The sequence below is a fragment of the Propithecus coquereli genome, unplaced genomic scaffold, assembly GCF_000956105.1.
Source record: "Propithecus coquereli isolate 6110/MARCELLA unplaced genomic scaffold, Pcoq_1.0 Scaffold262, whole genome shotgun sequence".
Lineage (NCBI taxonomy): Eukaryota > Metazoa > Chordata > Mammalia > Primates > Indriidae > Propithecus > Propithecus coquereli.
Window position 1 is genome coordinate 2,722,162 of NW_012148197.1, and position 6,143 is coordinate 2,728,304.

Sequence of the window (6,143 nt, forward strand, 5' to 3'; positions counted from 1 at the left end):
CCAATTAATTTCTTTCTAATTTTAGTAGAGACGGGGTCTCGCTCTTGCTAAGGCTGCTTTTGAACTCCTGAGCTCAAACAATCCGCCCGCCTCGGCCTCCCAGAGAGCTAGGATTACAGGCGTGAGCCACCGCGCCCAGCCTGAATTACTCTTTTAACACTGTAATCATATATGAAATAATTTTTGAGATATAGGATGAATGAATTACACCTTTTACATATTACAAAGGAAAAAAGATCACCCAATCAAGAGGAACACATGTAAACTTACAGGAATATTAGTCTTCTTTGGTACAGAAAGGCTTTCTGCAGTGAGAGGATTAATTGCTCAGCAATTAAATAAAAGTTAATATAAACATTCACTTCAAATATGGGTCCTCTATATAGAAAATTGAAAGACATTTTATTTTACATGCAGTTGACATGACTTAATTGTGTTAAAATAAGAGTGGGAGAGTCAGACAACAGACTTGCTAGATGATTATTGCTAGAAATAAGGGCCACAGATCAGGTATTCTGATATTAAAGTGACTCTCTACAATTGTTCCTTTCTTTAGTTACCTTCGTGAAAATTTTACAGATAACTGGCACAATCACAGCACCACTCAAAACTGGTCATTTTATGTATGCTTTATGGTATGTTATTATGGCTTCAGTATGTGTATGTTTACTGCTGCTTTAAGTTTTTTTCCTCAGACTACTGCTAATTCTGTGAGGTTGTATGAATCAAAATTCCATAGTCCCTATCATCTAATCATATGTGTACAGGTGCAGATTCAGGACAGTTTTCTGAGCAGAATCTGGAACCTACTAGTAGGTATTACACTGACTGACTTAAGAATGGAATACAACGTCCTTTTTCTCATTCAGTATTAACAATAAGATGCTAACTCTACCTCTACCACCTATTTAAGGTAATGGATTTTGTATTCAATTGCCAAGAAACTATTGAAACACTTCATGCCATTAGCTGGAAAGAATAATATCAAGCACACCGAGAGTAAATAAATTAAAGCTTAGGTCAGAAAAAATAGTGAAGGACTACTTGACGTATATGTAGTCTAACTCTTACAGATACACTAAACACATTTCAAACAGGCCATAGCAACAGAAAGCTCTGAAATGAATTCTGCTATGATGCTATCAATCTATAAAACAGGTCAAGTCATCTATTTTAAGGATGTTGTTGAATACACAGTTGTTATATAGTATCCTCTTTATGAAGACTCCTGGAAGAAATTTCTTTGTCCTCCTTCTTCTAAGAATAGTGATTTTCACCTAAACAACTAGTTTGTTTTCCTCTCATGAACTTCGGGAATTACGTAAACTGGAAAAATGAGGGCTAGCAAAACTCATGGCATGCTCATGGCAGGCAGGAAGGGCATTACTGCAGCAGTGTACAAGGCCTCCTTCAAGATGTTTAGTATTATACACTCTCATGCAACTTGCATTTGTCATTGCAAGTTCCTGGGATGGTGGAGTGACTAGTTAGGACTGCCATTTTTGCTTTTGGCAAAGATGTTATAAGCATATCTAATTCATACAGTCTGGAGGGAAGAGAATAGGCTAATAAAGATAGTCAACAGACATCTTTCAGAGATAAGAAAAAACGTAATTGTGCTTTCTCACTGTTCATTTTATTCCTGATTTCAACTTACCCCTACCCTTTTGCAAACCTTCTAATTTATTACCTTGTCAAATTTAAATATCTTATAATTTAAATTTTAGAAGGAAGCATTAGGAACAATTAAATATATTAATACAGCAATAACAGATTTATAATAATTGTTTTAACAAATTTCTTTAGTACTATAAAATGACTCCCTACAGTTATAGAAGCACAAAAGATATAATGCTGTGTTTAAATATATAGAGAATATATATAACTAAAAAGCTGTAAATGAGTATACACATGCTCATGAAATATACAGACATAACTATATACATAATATTGATAATGCATAAATTCAAATGAGAAGGGATTTGAAGTATTTGCTTTTCTTTGTGGCATACTGTATTATCCTAATATCAATTTCCAAAGGTTTATCAACATTTTCTAAAATTAAGTAACAGCGTGTGACTTTATGTAGAAATTTACATATAAAACTGAACTAATAATTTTCTTTGATAGGAAAGAATCAGAAGCAAGCTCTTTGATAGATTAAAAATGGTTATTTCTACAGAAAATTACAAAAAGCGATCATTGTAAGACACCTGAATGAGCTCAGGGAATCTTTAGTAGCAGTACAAAGAAAAGCAGTATAGCTAGTTTTACAATTAACAAGGCACTTTAACAGAGATATAGGCTTTGAAATCACTAAAGAATCAGCCACATGATAATGTTTAAACTGCCCTTTATTTTCATCTTACCACTTGTGTCTGGCAGAGGAAATCCTTAGACCCATGGTTCATGTAGTGGCTTTATAATGTGTCTACTTGGCTAGGCCGAATTACATTTTCCAAAATGTTTCTGGTTTGGGGTTGGGCGGGGGCATGGGAGAGATTCTCAAGAGATTTAGCAGGCAGAAAGGCAGCAGCAGCCATTTTGCAACTTAAAATATTAGTTACTGATCTGCTGATTCACCTCGTTGTCCAGAGGCAGCAGGCAGGCCTACAGCTGTTCAACTTTTCCCTGGACCTACCCTCCAGTCCTCTGACTCCTGGTCATGCGTGTGTGTTTAGTGTGTTTAGTGTGTTTAGAGGACTCCCATCTTCTGCAGGATACCCACTATATAGCCAAGGTCAGAGGCAACAGGGCTGACAAAGGTGTCAGTCAATCCCCGTGGGGTTTCACTTGCTCTTAATCCCTCCTCTTTATAGCCATCTTGCCTTCTTAATTGCCTGTCCTGTGAACTTTAAGTTCTAGTATCAGAAGTCAGTAGCCTTACAGAGACTGCTTAACTTGTTTCTATATCTGTGTAAGGTCAAGTCCTATAAATAAACCCTTTACAAACTCTTCTCTATGCACCCATATACATACAAATACATATATGTGCATGGATGTGCCAACATATACATGTGTGCACATGTATAAATAGTGGTTCTACTGCTCTGATCGAATCCTGATTATAAAGTCCAGCATTGCTAATGTGCTTCTATTTTTCCTAGGCTTCCCACACAAGTATAATCCAACAAAGCCATTGTTTCTTTAAATAAATTAATATCTTCCACTTGGTTATCATTAAGTCTTACTGACCTGGATCCTCCATTTCACGCAGCTGTTCACATCTCTTTCTTAATTCACATGTGTTGATTTTATGGTTTAACTTTCAGGTTCAATCTTATTTCTTTTATTTCCAAATTGTGACAGGTACCTCATCAGTTGTGTAACAAATACAAATGACAGCTATCGTGTATTAAATATCTACCTTATACAAGGCAGTATGCCTGAAGCTCATAAAACCCCTAAAGGGCAGGGAACATCATCTATATTTTACAGAAAAACAGGCTAAGAAACTGAGGCTAAGAGAGGTCAGGCTATTTAAGTGGTAGATTGGGATTGAAATGCTAGGTTTTTTTTAAAAGAAAGCTCATGTTATGCCACACAACCTAAGCCAATTTAGATGAACATATCACAGCAATATATGTAAACATAGAAAATAAAAGAATGCTTAAATTATATACATGAACACAAAAATGGCAATTTACTGACTTTGCAAGACTCACTAGATGAGTCCATGTTATTGTATAAACACAGATGCACCCCAACACATAAACATCCACATACTTTATATACCTTTATAAATATTTATAATGTCCCAAAAATAAACAAAAATATTTGGAGAATTGAAAACTACTGTCACAAAGTCATATCATATCCTTTTCTCTGTATAAAATAAGGCAGCAGGCTAAAAGTAGGAGGACACATTGATGGATGGGAAAGCTAGAGAAAGGAAGTGGATGGAAACTACAACAATAAACTATAAAAGATCAAATGCTTCAGACATTTAATATGGTAATAAATAGTTTCAAACGTCAAAATTCCTAAATATAACTTAATGGAACAGTACAGTAATTAATGTTTACAATGTAGTTTTGAATTTGTGTTAAATTACTTTACCATGTGGTATTTTAAAAAAATCAAAGAAATTTGTAAAAAGAATTTCATTAAATGTGCTTAAAAGTATTGAATCTCAGTTATCTGAAAAAAATAAATGCAAACTTCATTCCCAACAGTGTTAGATAATTTCCCTCTAGACAGCAATTTTTTCTAAGGATGATAATACCATACATGTGTGAAGATAACTAAAAGACAGACTATTCTACAGCTGAAGCATGTGCTATCTTCAAATAGTAAACACAAGCTACATAAGATTGTACCTACCATAAAAATAAAAAACCTATAAGAATATGTCAGCATTTTAAGTCTGTGGTAAGGTAATTTATCTCAATTGAGTTTTTTAGGAGTGGTAATTAGAATAATATCATATAATAAAACACGTCTATAGTTTACATAGTGTCTGATTTTTTTTAATTCTAAGTGGTCCTTAATTAAAAACAAACAAACAAAAAAAAGCTTCCCTTACGAGGACACAGACAATTGTAGGCATGTAGATGGAGATTGATGCATTTCAATTATCTCAGAGGAGCTGTGTTATATAGAGAAATTATAGGAGCTGTGTTATATAGAGAAATTATAAACTAGCTTATTATTCTAAAACAGTATTTCTCTGATGGCTATCTTCCAAAAACTAATTTTTGTGAAACAATAATAAATTTTTGACAAAAAAAGTGTTCCATGGATAAGTTACCTGATTGTCGGATTAACTAAAAATGAAATTTTCTTTCCTTTGCCTTCTTTTAATGGCATAAATTCTCAGAATGGTTAGTATGTTGATACACACTGATAATCTCTAAAAGGGGAAGATCCAGTGCCACTGAAATTTACTCAATCACAAAACAATTTACTCCTCAGATTATGTCTGTCAACATCCCAGAGCAGTGTTCCATAGAACACAATTTGGGACATGCTGTTGTAAAATACTATCGATTTGAAATTTCCTAAGATTCATGCAGACAACTTGGTATACTGGTAACCCTACACTGAATTAATAGGAACTTTTGAGTAACTGAGTCTTACATACATTGAAAATATAAAGATAGCATTTATAATGATTATTCTGACATATTGCAAAAATTACAAATGATCTCGAGCATGAAAAAAAGACATTAAGAATAAGACAAATTAGCCTGTTCTCCCTGCTTGCCGGTGCTTGCAGTGTGTCCGGTCCAGTCCTTTTGCTTTTTAATTTCCAGGACTCTAATTTACTGCCATGTCCTCTGAAGAAGGGAAGCTCTTTGTGGGAGGGCTCAACTTTAACACCAATGAGCAGGCGCGGGAAGACCACTTCAGCAGTTTTGGGCCTATTTCTGAGGTGGTCGTTGTGAAGGACCGGGAGACTCAGCGATCCCGGGGTTTTGGCTTCATTACCTTCACCAACCCAGAGCATGCCTCAGATGCCATGAGAGCCATGAATGGAGAGTTCCTGGATGGTCGCCAGATCCATGTGGACCATGCTGGCAAGTCTGCCCTGGGAACCAGAGGACGTGGCTTTGGGGCCTATGGGCGTGGTCGCGGCTACTCTAGATGTGGTGGGGACCAGGGCTATGGGAGTGGCAGTATGATAGTCCACCTGGAGGATATGGATATGGACGGTCCAGAGACTATGGTGGCAGAAGCCAGGGTGGTTATGACCGCTACTCGGGAGGAAATTACAGAGACAATTATAACAACTGAGATATGTGCACATAATATAGACGCAAGGAATAGCTTCTGATCCAGGATCGTCCTTCCAGATGGCTGTATTTATAAAGATTTTTGGAGCTGCACTGAAACATCTGTTTTAATACACCAACTTCTATTTTTGAATTGCTCTCCCAAGGTAGCTTGTTAAAGACCTTTTAGAAAGCTCTGTGTATTGTTTTTTATTTTTTTTTAATTTCAGCATATTATGGGGGTACAGATGTTTAGGTTATGTATGTTGCCCTTGCCCCCCTCCCCCGCTAAGTCCGAGTTTCAAATATGGCCATCCTTTGGGTGGTGTGCATTGCACTCTTTGTGTATGCAAATACCCGTCCCCTCCTCCCCCCTCCCCCCTGCCCAACATCCAATAGATGTTATTCTTATATGTGCATTTATGTGTT

General features: G+C 36.1%; 1 protein-coding gene and 1 pseudogene across 1 annotated transcript in view; one reads left to right on the forward strand and one right to left on the reverse strand.

The window, feature by feature from the left end:
- The window catches only part of UGGT2 (UDP-glucose glycoprotein glucosyltransferase 2), a 194,381-nt gene that overhangs the window by 56,365 nt on the left and 131,873 nt on the right, over positions 1–6,143 (reverse strand). The window lies entirely within an intron of this gene.
- LOC105812793 lies at positions 5,250–5,736 on the forward strand (annotated as a pseudogene).